At 43.5% G+C, this 23,404-nt stretch overlaps 1 pseudogene; it reads left to right on the top strand.

Annotated features, from left to right (window-relative positions):
- Positions 1–20,024, top strand: part of LOC120227881 — a 49,068-nt pseudogene extending 29,044 nt beyond the window's left edge.
- The last annotated feature ends 3,380 nt before the right edge of the window (positions 20,025–23,404 follow it).

Raw genomic sequence — 23,404 nt, 5'->3', positions numbered from 1 at the left:
AAATGATAGGGTGGGGAGGAAGCAAAATTGGAAATGAAATGAGCAGGTAGAAAGACTAAGAGGCTTAATTCAGAGAGAGAAAGGGGTATATGGTTGGAGAGGAGGTGAAAGAAATGACGATAATGCTACTCAGAGAAACTATATAGTCTGATTACTCTAGAGAGGGAGAAAGAAAAAAAGGTAGCGGTGGAGGTGTAGAATTTTGTGGGAGCCCGACAGTGACCACAAGAAAGCGTGGTTAGGGACGCGGGGATGTGCCTGCGCACGGGGCTCCTTGCCTGGGCAAAGCATGCCTGCAAACAGGATGCTCTGCCAGGAGGCCTGCACACAATATCCAAGTTGAATGGTCCACTCGCAAACGAGGGAACATGCCCTCCTTAGAAGTAAGGAGAAGGCTGGAATTGTGAGCAGGCCTCTTAGTAAACATGTTGTGGTCGCTTCCTCCCTTTGCTCCCCCCTGTCCTTGAAATGTGTTTGGCTACTTGCCCTTAATTGGTAAAGGAATGCATCTTGTAGATTTCAGTTTGTATCCAGTTACCGGGGTATGAAATAAACCGCAAGAGGGGCTTGTGTAGAATTGTTCCTCCGGCCGGAGTTGTGTCTGTGTCTGTCTTTTGTGTGTGTCTTGTCCTTTGTGTCATTTCGCCCGCAACAAATTTACATCTAGAGAATGGATTAAAAGTGACTGTTTAAGCAAGCCAGTGACCAGAATTAATCAGGGCAGTACATCCATGTTGGTCTTGCCCGGCTCTGGTTAGAAAAAATAAAAATAAAAAAGGCAGCTCTCTAGTGGGAAGGGCGTGGTTTGGTCCAGTGCATCCCACGGGGGTCCTGCCTTGGTGGTTGTGGGGAGAAAAGTGGCAGCGCCCCAGTCCCTTCTTGAAGCAAGTGTTGCAACTCACTCTTTTGGGTGTGATGTCCCTGTGTCGGGGGCGTAGCCAAGGTGGGCTGTGCTCTATATTCCAAGCCAGGCCTCGTTTCCAGGTCGTAGGCCACGTGCCCCTTTGATATTGCCCCAAATATAAACTCTCAGGTGAGTCCCTCAGAGGAGTTTCAAGGCTTCGCCTTCCCCCTGGGGATCCAGCCGAGCCATAAGCACAAAGGCGAGGCTTCAGGTGCTGCTCGTGTCCTTTCCAGGTTGAGCTAGCGAGTGAGGAGCAGTTTCTCCCTGGGTCGCCTGGCACCAATGCGTCCCGCCTGGGGTCAGCTGGATAGCAGGAAACCGGTCCCTCTGTGTCCCGTCACCTGAAATATAAATTTGCGGGCAAGTCCCTCAGAGCAGTTTCAAGCCTCTCGCCTCCCTCCTGGAGGTCCAGCTGAGCCAGAAGCACAAAAACAAGGCTTCAGGTGCTGCTCGCGTCCCCTCCAGGTCGAGCTGGCCAGTGAGGAACAGTTTCTCCTGGGACCGCCTGAGACCAGTGTGTCTGCCTAGGGTCAGCTGGACAACAGGAAACTGGACCCCTCTGTGTCTCGAGTGGAGGTTTTCTCTTTTCCAGCGATAGGGACAGTTTCTTGAGCAGTTTTGGCCACTCTTTTTTTCCCCTAGACTCATCGTGGCTCCCTGCAAAGGGGGATCCCCCCCCTTCTGTGTCTCCAGTCCTGGCCCGATTTTATCTTCCCCACTTCACAATCACGCTATAAGGTTTACTCAGCGGACTCTGTCTCCTTTTCCTCCCAACCTCCTGGATTCTATAAGAGTTCCTATGGCTTCTGGCCTTCTCTGCTTGAGAGATGGAGGCAAGTGAAATGTACGGAGCTCTCTACTTCTCCACCATCTTGCCTCCTCCCTAGATTTTGACTTCTTTAGGTGCTTTCCCATTGGGTTTCTAGTAGTTTCCTTATTTCTTCAAGACAGTGTTCCCTGGGACATAATGAGCCTGTCCTAACACTGCTTACCAGCACATCCTTGCAAGCCTCAAGCAGGGGATGACAAATGGTGTGGATCCACAAGAATGCAGCCATCTACAAGAAAGACCTCAGAAGAGCAGATCTACAAAGACCTTGAACTGGATCCTCCCATCTCCACATTGAGAAAATGCGCTTCTGTTGGTTAAGCCACACAGCCTGTGTTATTACACAATGGCAGCCCAAGCAGACTGACTCCACCTCTCATGGGCTTTGTACCCAGGATAACCTGTGCCAGAATCCAGAGATTTATCCCTGATTAGAGAAAAATAGACAATATATTGTTGCCAACCGCAAGCTTGGGGGCAGAATTTGAGAGAATGATTTCCATTCTTTATAGCAAGTTCCCGACGAATGGATCCCAGACCCTAGTTTTCACCCAAACAAACAAAGGAAGCAACTATTGTGACAGACAGAGTGGGGGCTGCACAGGGATCCACATCATTATGAGGACAGTAAATTTTTCTCTCAATTCCCCATAGACCTGGGACACTATGTTAGCACTAAGACGGTCTCACAGGCTTGGAATAATAATCAGCTGCAGCCTCAGCATGAGGCCAGTGATGGTCAAGGAGCTCAAGCTTCAGGACCTGGAACTATAGAATCAATCAGGGACTCCTGAGCATCAATCGTCAATTGTTATCTTAATATATGAGAAGTCTGGGGGACACTCATGGGAGCTGCTGGTACCAGTACACATAATCACCATAACTAATTTTGGTTGTCAGTGCTTCCAGTGCAGGGCATGGAGAACCTCTGACTCAGGGTCCCAGACACTGAGGATGGCTAAATAGCACAGACTGGGCCTACAGCTCTGCAACGGGGAGAGAGACAAAGGAAGGGTGATGCTGGGGTCTAGACACACGAGGAAGATAAAAAGCCGAAGATTCCTCCCTGGACCACTTCCCTGTCCCTGAATCCAGTCACCCCTACAGTGAACAAGAAGGGCAAGGAGGAGAGGGATGCAAGGCATGGTGCAGACCATCACTGTTCCTGCCTTCCGTGGCCCCACAGCTGAGTAGAGCCTCCCCTATTCACTCCCTTCCCCTCTTCATCTTCTGAAAGAAGGAGGGCCCATTCTTGCAAATGAGACCCAAGCTCTCTGTGCCCTCACTGGCCTTGGGTCAGGTCCCTCTGTCTGAGAATGTCAAGGGACTGATAGGGGAGTGCCTGGGTGGAGTCAAGGGGTGGGGAGGCCCCAGTTTTGAGTTCTGAGTAGAGGGCACAGGAAGTGCCAGGTGGCAGGTCTTAGGTCAAATTCATCCCTGACCCTTCAGAAACGCAACCCACATGCACCCTGGTCTCCAAGCCTAGACACAACATGGTGTGACATTGTGTTGATCCGAGCCTGCATTACAACCAGGCCAGGTTTCCGCTTATGTGGCCTCCCATCATCTCAGGACAGACTTTACATTCTACTCAGACTCCTCAGGGTGAGTGTATGCTTAGCTCCTTGGCTGCTCATGGGTCAGGATGGAGGGCACACACCTTACCATGGCCCAAAGCCCTGATAGACCAGCTGTTTCTGCAGCTTACAGAATCCCAGTCTATTCCAGCATCCAAGTAAGATTTCTAAATGCTGTGATCTTGTAGTGCTGCACATGATTATTATACCTTTTCTCACTCTTAGAAGGAGCCCTGATCGGGGCGCCTGGGTGGCTTAGTCGGTTAAGCGTCCGACTTTCACTTAGGTCATGATCTCGCGGTTTGTGGGTTCGAGCCCCGCGTTGGGCTCTGTGCTGACTGCCAGCTTGGAGCCTGGAGCCTGTTTCAGTCTGTGACTCCCTCTCTCTCTGACCCTCCCCTGCTCACGCTGTCTCTCTCTCTCTCCTAGAAATAAATAAAACCATTTAAAAAAATTAAAAAAAAAAAAAAAAAGAAGGAGCCCTGATCTATGGGAGTGTAAACGTGTATACATAGCATCAAAATTAATGAAAGAAAAATTTCCTTTAAAATGCTGCTGGGAGACCAGTAGGGGGAGTTCTCATGCCCACCCCTCAGCAACTGCAGAGCAAACAAAAAGATGTACTTTGCAAGTGATGCCAGTGGTAAAGGTGCCTTTGGGTAAAGTGACTTTTGGAAAGCAACTAAGGATAGGGGGATTGTTGCCAGCACTCACACTTGTGAGTAGAGGGTTGGAACTATCAATACCACCTCCTGACCTGGGTGGGGAGGGTTGGAGTTTAAATCTATTGCCAATGGCTTGTGATTTAATCAATCATGTGTATGTAATGAAGTCCCCATTAAAACTCAAAAGGAAGGGCACCTGGGTGACTCAGTTGGTTAAGCATCTAACTCTTCATTTTGGCTCAGGTTATGAACCCAGGGTTGTAGGATTGAGCCCCGCATCAGGCTCAGTGCTGAGTCTGGAACCTGCTTAAGATTCTCTCTGTCTCCGTCTCTCTCCCTCTCTCCCTCCCTCTTTCCCACTTGCATTTTCTCTCTCTCTAAAAATTTTTTTAAACAGTAGGGGGGTCAGAGAGCTTCAGGGTTGGTGGACAGGTGAAGATTTGGAACCGTATCAGGCTCACAGTGGGCATGGACGCTCCAAGCCCTATACCCACACCTGGCCCTATGCATCTCTTCCATTTGGATGCTTCTCCTTTTATAATGAATCAGTAATCTTGTCAGAAAAAAAAATGTTTTTTCTTTGAATTGTGGGAACCACTCTAGCAAATTAATCAAATCCCTGTAGGAGGTGATTGGAAACTGCAACCTATTTCAAGTGGGCCTAAAGCCCAGGTAACACCCCAGACTTGTGATTGGCATCCAAAATGGAGGGCATTCTTGCAGGACTGAGCCCTTGCCCTGTGGGATTTGTGTTATCTCCAGCACTGAATGTAGAATTGAGTTGATTTTAAGGGACCCAGCTGATGTCTCAGTATTGCTTGCTGGTGTGGGGAAACCCCTACCACATGCTGGAATTAGTGATAAGAATTGCAGGTGGTTGACTCCTTTCTGGGTTTCTCTATTTAAACTATTTTAAATTTACCTAAAAACTAATTTTTCATAGATCTCATGGCAAATCTCAGTTTTCTAGAATTCAAAAGTATACTATTCATGTGTGAGGTTATTTTGTCTAACTGCTGCATTGTGCTTGAAACATCAATCTTAAGTGCATTGTATGCATAGATTATTTTCTTGGATGTTAACACATATCTTTTTTTAAATTATCATATCAGTGTCACATTGTTTAAATTATTTTAGCTTTAACAAATGTCTCAGTATCTAACAATTTATATCCTACTTCTTTGTCCATTCATTTGCAAAATGCTCTAGGCTATTTCTGTCCCTAAAATTGTCCTTATAAATATTAGGGGGAAAAATTAACTTTCCCAAAGTTTCTGACAATTATTTATTTAAATTTTGTTATATTAATGGATTGAATGAGAATAATTATCATTTTTTAACATTAAGCCAAACTACCAACAAGTTTATCTTTATATTTATGCAAGTATATATATTTATTTTCTATCTTCTTGAGTGGATTTTTCATTTTTTCCTAGTGTTTATGCACTTTTTTTTCAGGGATGGGCTGGATTCTGTGGAATGTGTGGTCCATAAAGTTGCCGCTGTGTGTTGGCAGGGAAGAATATCCTGGTTCCCAGAGGCACCTTCTCTTCTGAGCCATGGGGAGACTTGCTGAGTCTGAAGTTTGTCTCCCGTGCTGACTTGCGAATGACATAGTCAGGAAGAGATTCCAGAACAGGTCTAAAGTCCTGCACGTGCTGAGCCTGGCACAGGCAGATTCCACAGGACATTCCTAACTTATGGTCCTCACATGGTAGGGTTGTCCCTCAGTCTCCCCATTTCAGGGTCTCTGAAAGAATTATCTTCCTGAACAAGGCTTTTCTGCTGTGTTCACATGAGCAGGCTGAGCCTATAATTTCCACAATAGCCCAGTCTAAAGTTCCTTAAAGCCAATGCTTCCTAGAGACTTTCAGAGCCTGGGCCACCTGTAATGTGATAGAAACAGTAGAGACCATGAAAAGGAGATCAACATCTTTACCCATTAGGGAAATGCAAGTCAGCACCACTTAGATACCACTTCAGCTTTATGAGAAGATGGTCATTGGAAACCTCATATATGCTAGTGGAAATGCAGTCTGATGCAGCCACATTGGAGAACAGTCTGGCACTTTATTGAGAAGTGTATAATGTAGTTATGATATGGCCCCCTGCCATTCAGCTATTAGGTATCAAACCAAAAGAAATTAAAATATATGTCCACACAAACATTTGCAAAGGAGTGTTTACTGCAGAAATATGCATGATAGACAGAAGGCATCAACAACACACATGTACATCAGCTGATAAATGGATAATGGATATGCACTGCATCCATACAGTGAGATGTTATTCACCAATTTTTAAAAGTGAACTACAGTGCCTGGTATGACTAGAGGAATCCCAAAAGCATATTACACATAAGAATTTGGCAACATAAGGCATCACATGTTTGTTTTGGCAGCCTATGCAATAAAATTAGAACCATCCAGATAGATTAACATGGGCTCCACACTAGAATGATATCCAACTAAGTGACACATTCCATACACTTAAGATAGTGATGGTGATGTTCCCATAGCAATGCACATGTTTCTAATGTGATTGAATGGGGCACATAAAATGGCACATGTTCAGTGTTTCAGTACACATGAAATGTCCACAGTAAATCACTGAAGACAGAATGGAATTTGTAGCTACAAAGGGCTGAGTGCAGTGGGGACAGTGACCTGACTGCTGGTAGGTTCAAGGTTTCTCTGCAGGTGATAGAAATGTGGCAAATTCAGTCATGATGAAGATTGTCCAACTGTGTAAATATACTAAAGACCACGTAATTATACACTTTAAATGAATGAACTCTGTGGCATGAAAATTATCTCAATAGTTTGTTTTGCTTTGTTTTCAGAAAAACAATATGAGGGAGAGCAACTGTGACCAACCTTTTAAGCTTGTTCTGTGCTTAGTCAGACCCTCACAACCTCTAGAGTGTCCATGGTCTCCCTGTTTGTTTGTCACAGATAGTAACGGGAGTGACCATCAGGGGCAGGAACAGGATTTTGTCTTAGGTCCTCATGGGCCTGCAGCACTGTGTCAGCATTGATGCTTTCATCCCACACTGAGCAGTAATAATCGGTCTCGTCCTCAGGCTACAGGCGCTATATGGTCAGAGAAGCTTTGCTCCCAGAGTGGGAGCCAGAGATCTGGGAACTGTGAAACCTAACTTGTCTTGAGCATCACAGTTTTGGGGACACCATGAGAAATCTGTTGGTACCAGCCCACATAATTTACTCCAATGTTGTTGCTATTTCCAGTGCAGGTGAGGGTGACCTTCTGTTCCATAGACGCTGACATGTAGGCTTCCTGTGTCAGTGGAGACTGTGCCCAAGACCCTGAAAGAGGGCAGTGGAGACACAGACAGGGGAATCTCAGGGAAGAAGAAGAAAAAACAGAAGAAGAAGGACAAAGAGAAGGAGAAGACAAAGTGGAAGAAGAAGTAGTCAATCTATAGTTAGTACTGCAGGGTGGAGGGGATTGACTGTGGGGTCCAAAAAGGTTGGATCTCATGTCTCTGGGCCTGAGGCAGTCGAAGAGCACTGGGGCCTTGGTTGTGTTGGTCAGTGACGTCTGGCTTCATTGTGCATTGGAAATAAGTGTGGTTGAGGTAGTGTGATGTGGAGACAAAAAAGGAACCTGAGTCCCAGGGTACATGGTTGAGTCAATGAGTCCAGAGATTTGAGGAAATACCCAGGTAGTGATGTATCAAAATCATGTCATTCTGTCCACTGCTGTTGCTCCATCGGGGGGCAGTAGAGAACAAATTTATGTTCTGGGGCCTCTGTCCCTGGTGGAGGCTGAATCAGCAGGGAGAGGTGCAGAGATCTGTAAGCACAGGGCAGGAACAACATTGCAGGGAGTGGGGCAGAGTTGGGGCAGGACCCCTGCTGGAGCTCAAAAAGCATTCATCTGGTGGTAAGTAAGAACAGGGAGGGCTAGGGGCATCCAGGATGTGGTGGCCACGACCTGAAACCTTGATCCTAAAGGCCCCACCTAGGGCACATCTGCCTCACCTAGGGCACACCTGCCTCACATCTTTTACCCCATTCCACACCCTGAGGAAAAGGTTCGGATCTGTGATGGTTAAATCATGTGTAGATTATGTAGGCCATGGAGAGCTAGATGTTTGGTCTAACATGATTCTAGTAGTTTCTGTGAATATATATTTCAAATGAGATTAAGAATTAAATGAGTGGGGGCGCCTGGGTGTCTCAGTTGGTTAAGCATCTGACTCTTGATTTCAGCTGAGATCATGATCTCATGGTTCATAAGATTGAGCCCTGCATCAGGACTGAGCTAAAAGCATGGAGCCTGCTTGGGATTCTCTCTCCCCTTCTCTCACTGACCCTCCCCACTGTGCTCTCTCTCTCAAATAAATAAATACATTTTTAAAACTGGAATTAAATCAGTAGACTTTGATTAAAGCCAAGTACCATCCATAATGTGAGTGGGCCTCATCCAATCAGTTGAAGGCCTTGATGGAGAAAAGACTGACCTTACACAGAAAGAAGGAATTCTGGGAACACATTGCCCTCAGAACAGAACTACAACATCTGCACTTCTTCTCCTGGGTCTGTGGCCTTCCAGTCCACACTATGGATTTTGGACTTTCCAACCTCTACAACAATGGCTAAAAATTACTTAAAATAAATCTCTCAGATGGATTGATAGACAAATAGACAGATAGATATGCATCTACATACACATAGACATGCACATATATGTACATTATATTACACATACATACATACATCTTATTGGCTCTGTTTCTCAGGAGAACCCTAACTCACATGTAGTCCTTTATCAAATCTCATCTTATTCTTTGCTTTCTCTAGCCCTTTGCATGATTTAATTCTACAGAGAGATCAAAACAAGTGGTGAGGCAATGCTAGCTTTGTGCTTTGTGTCCTGCAAAGACCTTGAGAAGTCATGGTCACAAGGAAGCAAAGTCTGGGAACACAATATTTTTCACTGGGCACAAGTGGCCATCGACACATAACCCCACAAGAAGAGGCTACCAGCACCTCATCTGCTGTGGGGCATCCTCACACTCTTTCTGGGAAAGACTGAGCCAGCTATGGAGGTGTTCACAGAATCACAACCTGTATTTAAAGTGCCTTCTCACATCTACAGAGGGAATATGGGTGTCGGGATCAGTGATTTCCCAGGTCCTCTCCCTGTGTGGTTACCATAGCCTGGAGGAATCCCCGGTTGGTCTGCTTCATCCCCACATTACTCTGCCCCATCTTACACAAACATCACTGGTCCCATTGTTACTAAGTCATGGTTTTAATGTTCCATTAAGTCACCATATAATCCCATTTTACGTCTATGTGGTATTTCCTACAGGATCCCTTATCAATACTCCTTAATTATATTTGATCACAATGGAACCATTTCAGTGAATAAATCTGTGCCATGTAAGAACCCAAATTATCCCCAGTTTTGTCATCCTAGGGGTATTCTATGTCCTGAATGAGGAGCTAATGCCATGTAGAGAGAAAAAGGCTCAGCATGTCCTGTTACAAATAGAGCAGACATTCTTTACATGATAGCTGCATACAGGTAGTTGAGAAAAACACAATTAAGAGGAGAATTTAGAGTCTGCCAGGTACAAGAAAATAAAAAGGCAAATAAGAATTCATATTTCACTACAATAATAAATATAACAATAAAAATGATCAGAAAAGAATAAATTTAATTGACACTTTAGAATTGTTTTTTGAATGACAGAATAAAATGTTAGAATTACTAACTTTTGAATGGAAATGCATAATACACAAATAAGCAAAATTTTAAAAATGACATGTGGACAAAATTAAAAATTAGAAAAACCATACTCTTAAGTGCATTAATAATACATGAAAGTCATATTTTACCAGAAAGATTAAAAAATGTTTCCACTAGAAAAAGAAAAGAACCAACGACCAATTTCCTCAGGAAAAAAAAGACTATATTATTAAGGAATTATTCCTATAAAAATAATCAAATGTAATTAGTTTCACAGAAAACATTGAAAACAATGGATAATTTAAAGTCCTATAGAAAATATATAAAACAGTGAAACCCACACCTGGTAAATAAAATATAGTAAAAGGAAAATTGCAGACCAGTATTATATTTGTGCATATTCTATATAAAATATCATCATAAAGATCGCAATATGAGATTAATATATTGGTATACCATGACCATATGTGAGTTCTTCCAAGAATACAAGTTGGTTCTAAATTAATAAATACTCAATATAAGACATCATATTAATAGATAACTAAATAAAAATCATATTATCTCAACAGATCTTTAATGACCCTTTGACCAAATGAAAGAAAAATCATAATAAAAACTACATAAAATAGAAATAGACCAGAATATTTATAACATGGTACCACACCCTATTTCACAGATATATGGCTCCTTTCCACAGCCTAGAAATTAGCTAGTGGCATGAGGAGGGAGGACATTTGCACAAAATCGGGAACAGATAACTGTGAACTTAAATCCATTATTACTCATCATCATTCTTCACTTATTAGACAATGCAAGTAAACAGGAAAAAATCACTGGTTAGATTTATGATTGATGGGCATAAACAGGTAGTCATTCCAAAAGATTCAAATGTATGATGTAGCCTAAAATACCCCAGTGCTGGTGGAGAAGTGAGAAAAAGAAATTTTTCCAACGAGCAAAAAGAATACGAATTTTCTATTGAGGTCTAAAGAGGTGACAGAACACTTAAAACTTATAGAAATATGTAATTGATCAAGGATGGAGAGACCTGACTCTTCAGACTCCAGGTATGAGATGAGCACTCTGGACCTGCTACCACCAGTCTGTGAACTTCAGTGCAAAAAGAACTTGTGTCTCATCCTGATGGGGGAGATGACCTTTCTGTGTCCTTTGACACCGTTAGTCTTGGAAGAGGCTGCAGCGAGTGACTTTGGGGACAAAAGGGAAGGAGGAGCCCTCATTCCCAGGTAGTACTGCTGCATGCACCTGGGTACAGGGTGGTAGCAGCAGGAGCAGCAGAAGCAGAAGTCACAGGCTGAGCCTCCTTTCCTGGGGCGCCTTCTCCCAGGAAAGGAGACAGGGGCTCTGGTCTCAATTCCCACAGGACTGGGGCTTGAATGAACCCTGAAATGTTGTCAAAGGAGGGGCAGTGAGGAGTGGTCTCCTCCTCAGACCTCAGCCCAGTGATGGTCAGGGAGCCAGAACTGACAGACATGGAGACAGAGAATAGATCAGGGTCCCCAGAGGTTTAACCATCATAGTAGATGAGGATTTAGGGGCCCATTCATGGAACCTGTTAGTACCAGGACACATAGGGAACATTCCTGATGTGTCCTGACTCAGACAGAGCTGAATTCTGTATACTTACTCCTTTATTCATCTGCCATGGACTCTGTCTTAAGGGCATCCTGTTACTGGCAGCCAAAAATTTCTGCCCAATTTGGGAAAATCACAGTATCTCTTGCTTTCAAGAGCCAGCTTTGGGACCAGAATGTAAGACATGTGGCAAGATTCTGTAGACAAAGCTCCTTCAGGTGGGTCTCAGACTCCAGGAAGCAGCTGAGTTTTCCAAAGATTGGGGTGGTGACAGGAACCCCACTGCTATGGGGATAGTAGGTTTGTGTCTCACTTCCTCACAGGCTTGGAGCACTATGTCATTCTGAGGTTACTGTCAAATGACTGGCAGTAATAATGAGCTTCATTCTCAGCCTGTAGCCCAGTGATGCTCAGGGAGGCTGAACTGCCAGACGTAGAACCAGGGTATCAATTGGAAACCCCAGAGGGTCTGAGGCCATCATAATAGATGAGGAGTTTGGGAGTCATTCCTGGGAGCTGTTGGTACCAGTTCACACCATAACCACCCCCAATGTTGGGGCTGCTTCCAGTACAGGAGATGGTGACCCTCTGACCCAGGACACCAGACACTGATGGCGGCTGAGTCTACACAGACTGGGGGAGGGACACAGAGAAGGTGATGCTGGGGTCTGGAGATAAAAGGAGGAAGCAGGACCCCACCTGTCCTCCCAAGGCCCATTGGCCTGTCTTTACATTCAGTCACCTGTGCAGTGAGCGTGGAGGGTGAGGACAAGAGAGGACCAGGCCATGGTGGAGGTCATCACCAATCCTGCCTTCTGTGGCTCTACAGCTGAGCAGAGCCTCCCCTAACCTTTCCCTCCCCCTCTTCATCCTCTGAGAGAGGGTGGGCCCTTTCATGCAAATGAGACTCCCAGCTCTTAGACCCTTCATGGCCCTTGATCAGGTCCCTCTGCCTGAGGATGTTTCAGGCCGGGGTGGGGGGGGGAGTGAGGTCACAGCTGTGAGTCCTGAGCAGCTGGCAGAGTTCCTACCTCTGATCACCCCTTAACCCTCAGAAATGGACAATGTATGCCCCCTGGTATCGAGACCCAGACATGCCATTGAGTGACAACATGACCAGAGCCCATCACAGACACCTCCTGCCTCTCCACTGTTTTGTCTACTCTCCCTTGCATTAGGATCAGTTCAGGTGTCCCTTTATGTTGCTTGCCTAACATTACCTTGGGATGGACTTGAACTCTACTCAGAGCCTTCAGGGTGATTCTGTCCTCAGCTTCCTTGGCTGTTCATGGGTCAGGATGGAAATGGTGTCACTACACAAACTCCCCTTAGATAAAGATCAAGCCCAGGCCAGTGACGGATCCACATGTACACATGGCCCTTTCTGTGCCAAACGACACATTCTTTCCTCTCACGTGACCCCCAGGTGACTACACCTCCTCTTCCCTGTGGACCCTGGGCAGCACTGAGGGGATTGAAAGCTTCTCTCTAGGGATGAGAAGCTATAGGAAGAGTCTGGGTAGACATCCCTAACGGGTTATGCTGTGTGAAATGTCTTTGTACATCAGTGTCCCCTCACACTTGAGCACTACTGTTGTCTGCATAGTTTTGACCACTTTGACTCACTCCTATGAATGGCTTCTGCACACACAGGATACTGGTCTATAGGCAACTGTGGCAAATGATATTCTCTGCAACATTTGACTTAAACTCTGAATCCTATGAACACAGAATTTTCTAGGAGATTGAGACGTGGTGGCTGTCAGGACCCATATTCCAAATAGTGGATTTGAGGAAAATATAGTCCATACTCAAGAATCACTACTATGGGAGCTGATTACAAAAGAGAGTAATGTACATGTGTCTGAACATACAGCCACTATCTATCATGATTTTTCCAGAAAAATCAACTTCATTGCAAAAGAAAAAGAAAACTAAAATTAAAAAAAAGAAAAATAAATCTATGGATGTCATCTACCAAAATAAAATAAGCACGTCTTTATAATAAGAAAAATTCTAGAATTGTACTCATTAGACTCATTTTTTAAACAGTTTATTGTCATGTTGGTTTCCTACAACACCCAGTGCTCATTCCCACAAGTGCCCTACTCCATGCCCTCATCCTCCTTCCCCTCTCCCCTATACCCATCAGTCCTCAGTTTGCTCTCAACATTCAGTGTCTCCCATGGTTTGCCTCCCTCCCTCTCCCCCTGTTTCCCACCTTCTTATCCCCCACGTTCCTCCGTTACGTTACTCCTAATCCTCCTATACGTGCAAACATAGGGTAGCTGTCCTTCTCTGCCTGACTTATTTCGCTCAGCATAACGCCCTCAAGGTCCATCCATGTTGCTACACATGTACAGATTTCATTCTTTCTCATTGTCATGTAGTATTCCATCGTATAGATAAACCTAATATTTTTGATCCATTCATCAGTTGATGGACACTTAGGATCTTCCCATGTTTTAGGTATTGTTGAGAGTGCTGGCATGAACATTGGGGTATATGTGCACCTGTGCATCAGCACTCTTGTATCTCTTGGGTAAATTCCTAGTAGTGCTATTGCTGGGTCATAGGGGAATTCTATTGTTAATATTTTGAGGAACCTCCACACTGTTTTCCAGAGGGGCTGTATCCATTTACATTCCCAGCAACGGTGTAGGAGGGTGCCCGTTTCTCCACATCCTCGCCAGCATCTAGAGTCCTCTGATTTGCTCATTTTAGCCACTCTGGCACGAGGTGGTATCTCGGTGTGGTTTTGATTTGTATTTCCCTGATGAGGAGGGATGCGGAGCATCGTTTCATGTGTCTGTTGGCCATCTGGATGTCCTCTTTGGAGAAGTGTCTGTTCATAACTTCTGCCCATTTCTTCACTGGACTGTTTGTTTTTAGGGTGTGGAGTTTATTGAGTTCCTTACAGATTTTGGATACTAGCCCTTTCTCTGATATGTCATTTGCAACTATCTTTTCCGATTCCGTCGGTTGACTATTAGTTTTATGGATTGTTTCCTTTACCGTGCAGAAGCTTTTAATCTTGGTGAGGTCCCAATAGTTCATGTTTGCTCTTGATTCCGTTGCCTTTGGGGATGTGTCAAGTAAGAAATTGCTGTGGTTGAAGTCAAGGAGGTTGTTTCCTGCTTTCTCCTCTAGGGTTTTGATAGTTTCCTGTCTCACGTTCAGGTCCTTTATCCATTTTGAGTTTATTTTTGTGTATGGTGTGAGAAAGTGATCTAGTTTCATTCTTCTGCATGTTGCTGTCCAGTTCTCCCAACACCATCTGTTAAAAAGGCTGTCTCTTTTCCATTGGATACTCTTTCCTGCTTTGTCAAGGATTAATTTGGTCCAGCTCTGAGTTCTCAATTCTTTTCCATTGGTCTATGTGTCTGTTTTTGTGCCAATACCATATTGTCTTGAGGATGACAGGTTTGTAGTAGAGGCTAAATTCTGGGATGGTGATGCCTCCCATTTTGGTTTTCTTCTTCAATATTACTTTGGCTATTCGGGGTCTTTTGTGGTTCCATACAAATTTTAGGATAGTTTGTTCTAGTTTTGAGAAGAATGCTGGTGCAATTTTGATTGGGATTGCATTGAATGTGTAGATTGCTTTGGGTAGTAATGACATTTTAACTATATTTATTCTTCCAATCCATGAGCATGGAATTTTTTTCCATTTCTTTGTGTCTCCTTCAATTTCCTTCATAAGTTTTCTATAGTTTTCATCATATAGATCTCTTGTATTTTTGGTTAGGTTTATTCCTACGTATTTTATGGGTTTTTTTGTGCAATTGTGAATGGGATCAGTTTCTTGATTTCTCTTTCTGTTGCTTTATTGTTGGTGTATAAAAAAGCAACCGGTTTCTGTACATCGATTTTGTACCCTGCAAGTTGGCTGAATTCTTGGATCAGTTCTAGTAGGCTTCTGGTGGAGTCTGTCGGGTTTTTTATGTAGAGAATCATGTCGTCTGTGAAAACTGAAAGTTTGACTTCTTCTTTGCCAATTCTGATGCCTTTGATTTCCTTTTGTTGTCTGATGGCTGATGCTAGGACTTTCAGCACTATGTTAAACAACAGTAGTGGGAGTAGACATCCCTGTCGTGTTCCTGTTCTCAGGGGGAAAGCTCTCAGTTTTTCCCCACTGAGGATGATGTTAACTGAGGGCTTCTCACAGATGGCTTTTATGATTCAGCAACTTCCTTCTATCCTGACTTTCTCAAGGGTCTTTATTAAGAAGGGATGCTGTATATTGTCAAATGCTTTTTCTGCATCTATCGACAGGATCCTATGATTTTTATCTTTTCTTTTGTTGATGTGATGTATTACATTGATTGATTTGCGAGTACTGATCCAGCCCTGTAATCCAGGAATGAATCCCACTTGATGTTAGTGGATAATTCTTTTTACGTGCTGTTGGATTCGAGTTGCAAGTATCTTGTTGAGGATTTTTGCATCTGTATTCATCAAGGATATATGCCAGTAGTTCTCGTTTTTTGCTGCGTCTCTGTCTGGCTTGGGAATCAAAGTGATGCTGGCTTCATAAAATGAGTCTAGAAGTTTTCCTTCTATTTCTATTTTTTGGAATAGTGTGAGAAGAATGTATATTACTTCTGTTTTAAATGTCTGGTAGAATTCCCCAGGGAAGCTGTCTGGCCCAGGGCTCTTATTTGTTGGGAGATTTTGAATAACTGATTCAGTTTCCTCACTTGTTGTGGGTCTGTCCAGATTTTCTATCTCTTCCCGTGTGAATTTTGGTAGTGAGTGTGTGTTTAGGAATTTGTCCATTTCTTCTAAGTTGTCCAGCTTGTTGACATATAGTTTTCCATAGTATTCCCTGATAATTGTTTGTATTTCTGAGGGGTTGGTTGTAACCAGTCCATTTTCATTCATGATTTTGTCTATTTGAGTGCTCTCTTTTTTCTTTGTGAAAAGCCTGGCTAGAGGTTTGTCAATTTTTTTTATTTTTTCAAAAAACCAACTCTTGGTTTCATGGATCTGTTCAACTGTTTCTTTGGTTTCTATATTATTTATTTCTGCCCTGATTTTTATTATTTATTTTCTTCTACTAGGTTTGGGGCGCTATTGTTGCTCTCTCTCTAGTTGCTTTAGGTGCGCTTTTAGATTTTCACTTGCCCTCTCTCTAATTTCTTGAAATAGGCCTGGAGTGCAACGTAGTTTCCTCTTAGGACTGCTTTCGCTGCATCTCATAGAGTTTGGATTGTTGTATTCTCATTTTCATTTGTTTCCATATATTTTTTACTTTTTTCTCTAATTGCCTGATTGGCCCATTCGTTCTTAGTAGGGTGTTCTTTAACCTCCATGTTTTTGGGAGTTTTCCAGACTTCTTCCCGTGGTTGATTTCGAGTTTCATTGCATTGTGATCTGAAAGTGTGCGTGGTATTATCTCAATTCTTTTATATTTATTAAGGACTGCTTTATGTCCCAGTATGTGATCTATCCTGGAGAATGTGCCATGCGCACGTGAGAAGAAAGTGAATTCCATATCCTCAGGATGTAAAGTTCTAAATATATCTGTCAAATCCATCTGGTCCAATGTGTCATTTAAGTCCATTGTGTCTTTATTGATTTTCTGCTTAGTTGATCTGTCCTTTGCTGTAAGTGGAGTATTAAAGTCCCCTCCTATTAGCATGTTCGTATCGATAAGAGTGTTTCTGTTTGTGATTAATTGTTTTATGTATTTTGGTGCTCCCATATTTGGTGTGTAGACATTTATAATTGTTAGCTCTTCCTGATGGATAGACCCTTTAATTATTATATAATGTCCTTCTTCATCCCTTGTTACTGTCTTTACAGTCCAGTTTGTCTGATATAAGTATAGCTACTACCAGTTTGTTTGTTTGTTTGTTTGTTTTGCCTTCCAATCGCATGATATATATTTCTCCATCTCCTTACTTTCAATCTAAAGGTGTCCTCCAGTCTAAAATGAGTTTATTGTAGACAGCAAATAGAGGATTAGGTTTTTTTTTTTTTTAATCCATTCTGCTACTCTATTTCTTTTGATTGGGGGCATTTAGTCCATTTACATCAGTGTTGTTATTGAAATACATGGGTTTAGAGTCGTCGTGTCCTTTGTGGGATTCATGCTTGCGGTGGTGTCTCTAGCATCTTGCATTCTTTGGAACATTTCCCTCAGAGAGTCCCCCTCAAGATTTCTTGTAGGGCTGATTTAGTGGTGACAAATTCTTTAAATTTGTGTTTATTTGAAAGACTTTTATCTCTCCTTCTATTCTGAATGATAGGCTTACTGGGTAGAGGATTCTTGGCTGCATATTGTTTCTGTCCGTCACTTTGAAGGATTCCTGCCCTTCCTTACTGGCCTGCCAAGTTTCAGTAGATAGGTCTGTCACCACTCTAATAGGCCTCCCTTTGTATGCTAGGGCCCTTTTATCCCTAGCTGCTTTCAAAATTCTCTCTTTGTCCTTATATTTTGCCATTTTCACTATGATATGTCATGTGAAGATTGAATCAGTTACGTCTGAGGGGGGTTCTCTGTGCCTCTTGAATGTCAACATCTACTTCCCTCCCCTGGTTGGGAAAGTTCTCTGCTATAATTTGTTCCAGGACTCCTTCAGCACCTTTCCCTCTCTCTTCCTCTTCTGGGATTCCTATGATACGGATATAGTTCTCTTTGATTGTATCGCTGAACTCTCGATCTCTTCTTTCCTATTTCTGGATCAGTTTATCTCTTTTTTGTTTTCGGTTTCTTCTTTTTCTGTATTTGATTCTCCTAAATCACTTATTCTCCTTTCTGCCTCTTCAATCTGTGCATTGGACGGCTCCAGTTTATTATGTATCTCATTTATCACATTTTTTAATTCATCATAACTATTCTTAAGCTCCATAGTGTTTGTAGCCATAGTTTCTCTGATGTTTTCCATGCTTTTTTCATGCCCAGCGATTAATTTATGATTATTGTTCTAAATTCTTAATCAGTTATTTTGCTTATATCTGTTTTGAGCAGTTCTTTAGTTGTCAATTCTTCCTGGAATTTCTTTGGAGGAGAGTTTTTTCCTTAATCATTTTAGTTAGCTTACTATCTCTTGTTAGTTTTAAAAGCTTGTTATGCACTCTGCACCTGTGAGAACGGCTGTACCAAAGAAGGCTCTTTGACTGTTCAGGGCCTATCCTTTCAGAAAGTGTTCTTTGAATGGTATCACTTGGTCTTTCTTGTTGAGACCTTGGTTATTTTATTTTCCTACTTGTAGTGGTATTTGAGAGCCTCCACCATGTGTATTTTGGCTTGTTTCTTGAGGTAGCCCTGGAGAAGAAAATAGACAGATACACACACAGGGAACAAAGGCACACAAATGCACAAACACGCAAACTGAAAGGGAATATGAAAAAAAAAAAAGAAAAGAGGAAGGAGTGAAGGCATGTAATCAGAGATAAAAATACATAAAAAAGAAAATAAGAAGAAAAGAAAAGGAGAAAAGAAGAAAACCAATAGACAAAGAACACTTTACAGCATATAACCAGATTTCCCAGCTACAAATAAATAATTGGGTGTATGCAGTCCTGGTGGAAGAGCATAGAGAACATGGGCGGGGATGAAGTGAAATTGGAAATGACATGAGTAGGCAGAAGGAATAAGAGGCTTATTTCAAAGAGCAAAGGAGTGGAATATGGTTGGAGGGGAAAGAATTGACAATGATGCTATCCAGAAAAACTATATAGTCTGATTACTCCAGAGAGAAAGAGATGAAAAGTAGGTAGGTGTAGAATTTACATCTAGAGAATGGATTAAATGTGACTGTTTAAGCAAGCCAGTGACCAGAATTAATCAGGGCAGTGCATCCATGTTCGTCTTGCTCTGGCTCTGGTAAAAAGACAAGACAAGACAAGACAAGAAAAGAAAGAAAAGGAAAAAGGAGAGGGCAGCTCTCTAGCAGGGATTGGCGTGGTTTGATCCAGTGAGTCCTGCGGGAGTCCTGCTTTGGTGGTTGTGGGTGGAAGAGTGGCGGCACCCCAGTCCCTTCTTGAACCAAGCGTTGCAAGTCACTTTTTTGGATGTGTAAACTCCCTGCGCCGGGGGCGTAGCCAAGGTGGGCCGTGCTCTATATCCCAGGCCAGGCCTCATTTCCAGATCTCCGTCTGTTAGTCCCATTGAAATTGCCAGAAAAGTAAACTTGCAGGCGCCCTTCGGGGCAGTTTCAAGCCTCTCGCCTACCCCCTTGGGATTGAGCCAGAAGCTGCTGCTCCAGTCTCCTCCATGTCGAGCTGGCGAGTGGGGAACAGTTTCCCCAGGGGGTTGCCTGGGACGAGTGCGTCCTGCCTAGGGTCAGCTGGAGAGCAAGAAACCAGGTCCCTCTGTGTCCTGTCGCCGAAATATAACCTCCTGGGCAAAACTCTCAGAAGTTTTAAGCCTTTGGCTTCCCTCTAGGGATCCCGCAGAGCCAAAAGCACAAAGGCGCGGCTGCCATGCGTCCCTCCAGGTCGAGCTGGCGAGCGGGGACCAGTTTCCCCGGGGGGTTGCCTGGGATGAGTGCATCCTGCCTAGGGTCAGCTGGAGAGCAGGAAACAGGGTCCCTCTGTGTCCTGTCGCACGAATGTAAATTGCGGGCAGTACTCTCAGAAGTTTTAAGCCTTTCGCCTCTCCCCTAGGGATCCAGCCAAGCCAGAAGCACAAAGGCGAGGCTGCCACGTGGCTCCTGCATGTCGAGCTGGCGAGCAGGGAGCAGATTCCCCGGGGTTGCCTGGGACAAGTGTGTCTTGCCTAGGGTCAGCTGGAGAGCAGGAAACTAGATCCTTCTGAGTCCTGAGCGGAGGTTTTTGTCTTCTCCCGTGACACGAACAGTGTCTTGAGCAGTTTCAGCCACTCTTTTCTCCCCCTGTACTCACTGCGGCTCCCGCAGAGGGGGATTCCCACTGTCCCTCTGTGTCTCCAGTCGGCCGGATTTTATCTTTCCCAGTTTGCACTCACGCTAGAAGGTTTTTTCATCAGACTCTGTCTCCTTTTCCTCCCAGACTTCTGGATTCTGTAAGGGTTCCTGTGGCTTTAGGCCTTCTCCGTGTGAGATATGGGGGTGAGTGAAATGTACAGAGTTCCCTACTTCTCAGCCATCCTGCCCTCCTCCTCACTAGACTCTTAACTATTAGTTTTGTTTGGTGAGTTGTTTACATGGAAAAGAACAATTTGATTGTCAGTGTGTTCAGCTCAGTGTGACAGCTGAACAATGAAGTTGTATTACTTTGGGATTTTAAATGCACCAACATGTTTAAATTGACTGGTGAAAAATCTAAGATCATTAGTTAAAAAGGTACTCCATGAATTTAACTGAAAGAAAACATATACTTTATTTGAATTTTGCATTTTACAAGGATTTTATGGTTTGATATATCACTTTGTGTGTAAGCTTTGTTTTTTAAGACACTTTTTGAAAAAATTACACAATAAGAATTTTGTACAGTGTTGTCATTATTAGGTGGAACGGGTTCTTACAAACATTTTGCACCCTGAGTTTTCTTGTTCTGTTTCCTTTTTGATGATGCAGAGGTTTTAATTGTGAGTTTTATTTTTATTTTTCATTTCACCATAATTAATGAGGATTTTCTGGGATACCTTGGTGGCTCAGTCGGTTAAGTGTCCAACTTTGGCTCAAGTCATGATCTCACTGTTTGTGGGTTCAAGCCCTGCATCGGGCTCTGTGCTGACAGCTTGAAGCCTGGAGCCTGCTTTAGATTCTGTCTGTCTGTCTCTGTCTCTCTCTTTCTGCCCCTCCCTTGCTTGCACTCTATCTTTCTCAAAAATAAATAAAAATTAAAAAATTTAATTAAAGTGGTGAACAGAAATCATCGCCCCAGATGCACACTGTGTGGGGCACCATAAATATTTACTGCCCATGGGCCCCAGCACCAGGCCTGTTGCACCCATACTCTGTGCATTAGCCTTCAGGACAGAGGATCCTCCACCCAGTCTGTGTCCTTGATTGACACTGCATCTGTGCTCTCACCCTGATTTGTTTCTTCTGACTTCAAACCAATTTCCTGTGCCTTATCCTTCTCAGAGGCAGGCCGACCCTGAGGATACAGGGCAGGATTCTCCCAGGGCTAGATTCCAGTCACATGTTTTCTCAGCGTTTCTACTTTTTTTCTTTTCTAAAATTCCCCATCATTTCAAGGACATTTTACCAAAGCTATTATAATGATTGGATTGGTTAATTCTGGGGGAACTGACGTCTTCTCCAAGTTGAATATTTAGACCCATAAGCTAGATGTATCTGTACATTTATTTAAATTGTTAATCTCTCTTTGAATGGTTTATAACATTTAGTGCATAAAAGTCTCAAATTCTTTCAGATTTTTCGTTACATGTTTCATAGTTTTGATGCTATTGTAAATGGTATTATTTCTAATTTTCATTTTTGGAGGTTGATTGCTAGAAGAGAGAATACAATTCCAACGTGCATGTGGGGACTGCATTCCAACCCCAAACTGAAACACTTAGGACAGAAGCATATCTGAGTCACTCTACACTCTTCAGAGTGCATGGCCTGAATCAGCATTTTCACTCATATCCAATTTCTTCATTAAGAGCTACTAATCTCTTAATCTCTTACTTAAGAGTAATTAATTTCTATTATTACTTCCAGTGCAACACTAACAGAGTAAGACTATATTATCAAAGGATTAATCCAAAATTTGATCTGAACAAAAGTAAGTGATACTGTCAGAACAAGTGGTCTGAGGAAAATCAGGTACTGACAGAAGAAATAACATTGTAAGCGACCTCCTGAGCTAGGCTTGGTAGAGCCCCTATTGTGGGTAGCATGTCAGGTCAGGAGAGCACAGGCCCGGTTTTTGTCTCACTCCCTCATGGGTCTGGAACCCAGTGGAAGTCCTTAGAAGGAGGGTGGATGGATCAGCACCTGCTGGCACAGGGAACCTATAAACGCAGACAATCATGGGAAACGGGGCAGGGGAAAGGTTAAGCTGCTTGGTGGTCTGTGTAGTGAGGGTGACACCCACTCAAGAGGTTCCTGGGTCTGGGGATTTCCCTACATGTGCTTGAGCCAGGAGCACAAAGAGAAGGGTCCAGGCCATGATGGAGGCTCCTCCTGCAGCCCCAGGTCAGGGATGCCATGTACCAGTCTTTTATCTTCTCCATGGACTTATGGGGAGGGGCTGTTCACACAGATTTGTTCCCTGTCTTCTAGTTGAAGTCTCAGCTTAGTCCCTTAGAAAGAGGGGGCTACCTCTGGAAAACAGTGTGGAGGTTCCTCAGGAAACTAACAATAGAACTCCCTTATGACCCAGCAATAGCACTGCTAGGAATTTACCCAAGGGATACAGAAATGCTGAGGCATAGGAGCACATGTACCCCAATGTTCATAGCAGCACTCTCCACAATAGCTAAAACATGGAAAGAGCCTAAGTGTCCATCAACAGACGAATGGATCAAGAAGATGTGGTTTATCTATACCATGGAATACTACATGGCAATGAGAAACAATGAAATGTGGCCATGTGTAGCAACATGGATGGACCTTGAGGGTGTTATGCTGAGCGAAATAAGTCAGGCAGAGAAGGACAAATACCATATGTTTGCACGTATAGGAGGATTAGGAGGAACTTGACGGAGGACCAAGGGGGAGAAGAAGGGGGGAAATGGTGGGGGAAAGGGAGTGAGGCAATCCATGAGAGACTCTTGAATGCTGACAAAAACTGAGGACTGATGGATGTGGGGGGGTGGGGGGGATGGGCATGAAGGAGGGCACTTTGGGGATGACCACTGAGTGTTATGTAGAACCTAATTTGACAATAAACTATTTGTAAAAAAAATAAATAAATAAAAAAAAATAAATAAAAAATTATCTTGGGGAAAAAAAAATAAAAATAAAAAAAATAAAAAAAAAATAAAAAAAAAAAAAAAAAGAAAGAGGGGGCTAATTTCCACAGAGACTCAGAGTTTGTCTCCTGGGATGCACCAGCGAGGAAGCAGCTTCTGGGACCTTCCACATACCTGTGAGCAGGAGACCCCTCCCAGCCAGAGGGGACACAGCTGCTGAGTCCCCACTAGCACACAGAGGCTAAAGGCTGAGAGTCCTCAGGGGGTTAAAGATTACATGGCAGGAGCTCCTCATTGTGTTCTTCCTGGGGA

This window comes from Hyaena hyaena, unplaced genomic scaffold (assembly GCF_003009895.1).
Source record: "Hyaena hyaena isolate Hyena2069 unplaced genomic scaffold, ASM300989v1 scaffold_19, whole genome shotgun sequence".
Lineage (NCBI taxonomy): Eukaryota > Metazoa > Chordata > Mammalia > Carnivora > Hyaenidae > Hyaena > Hyaena hyaena.
The sequence above is the reverse complement of the archived record's forward strand: the minus strand, read 5'-3'. Positions and strand labels throughout refer to the sequence as shown.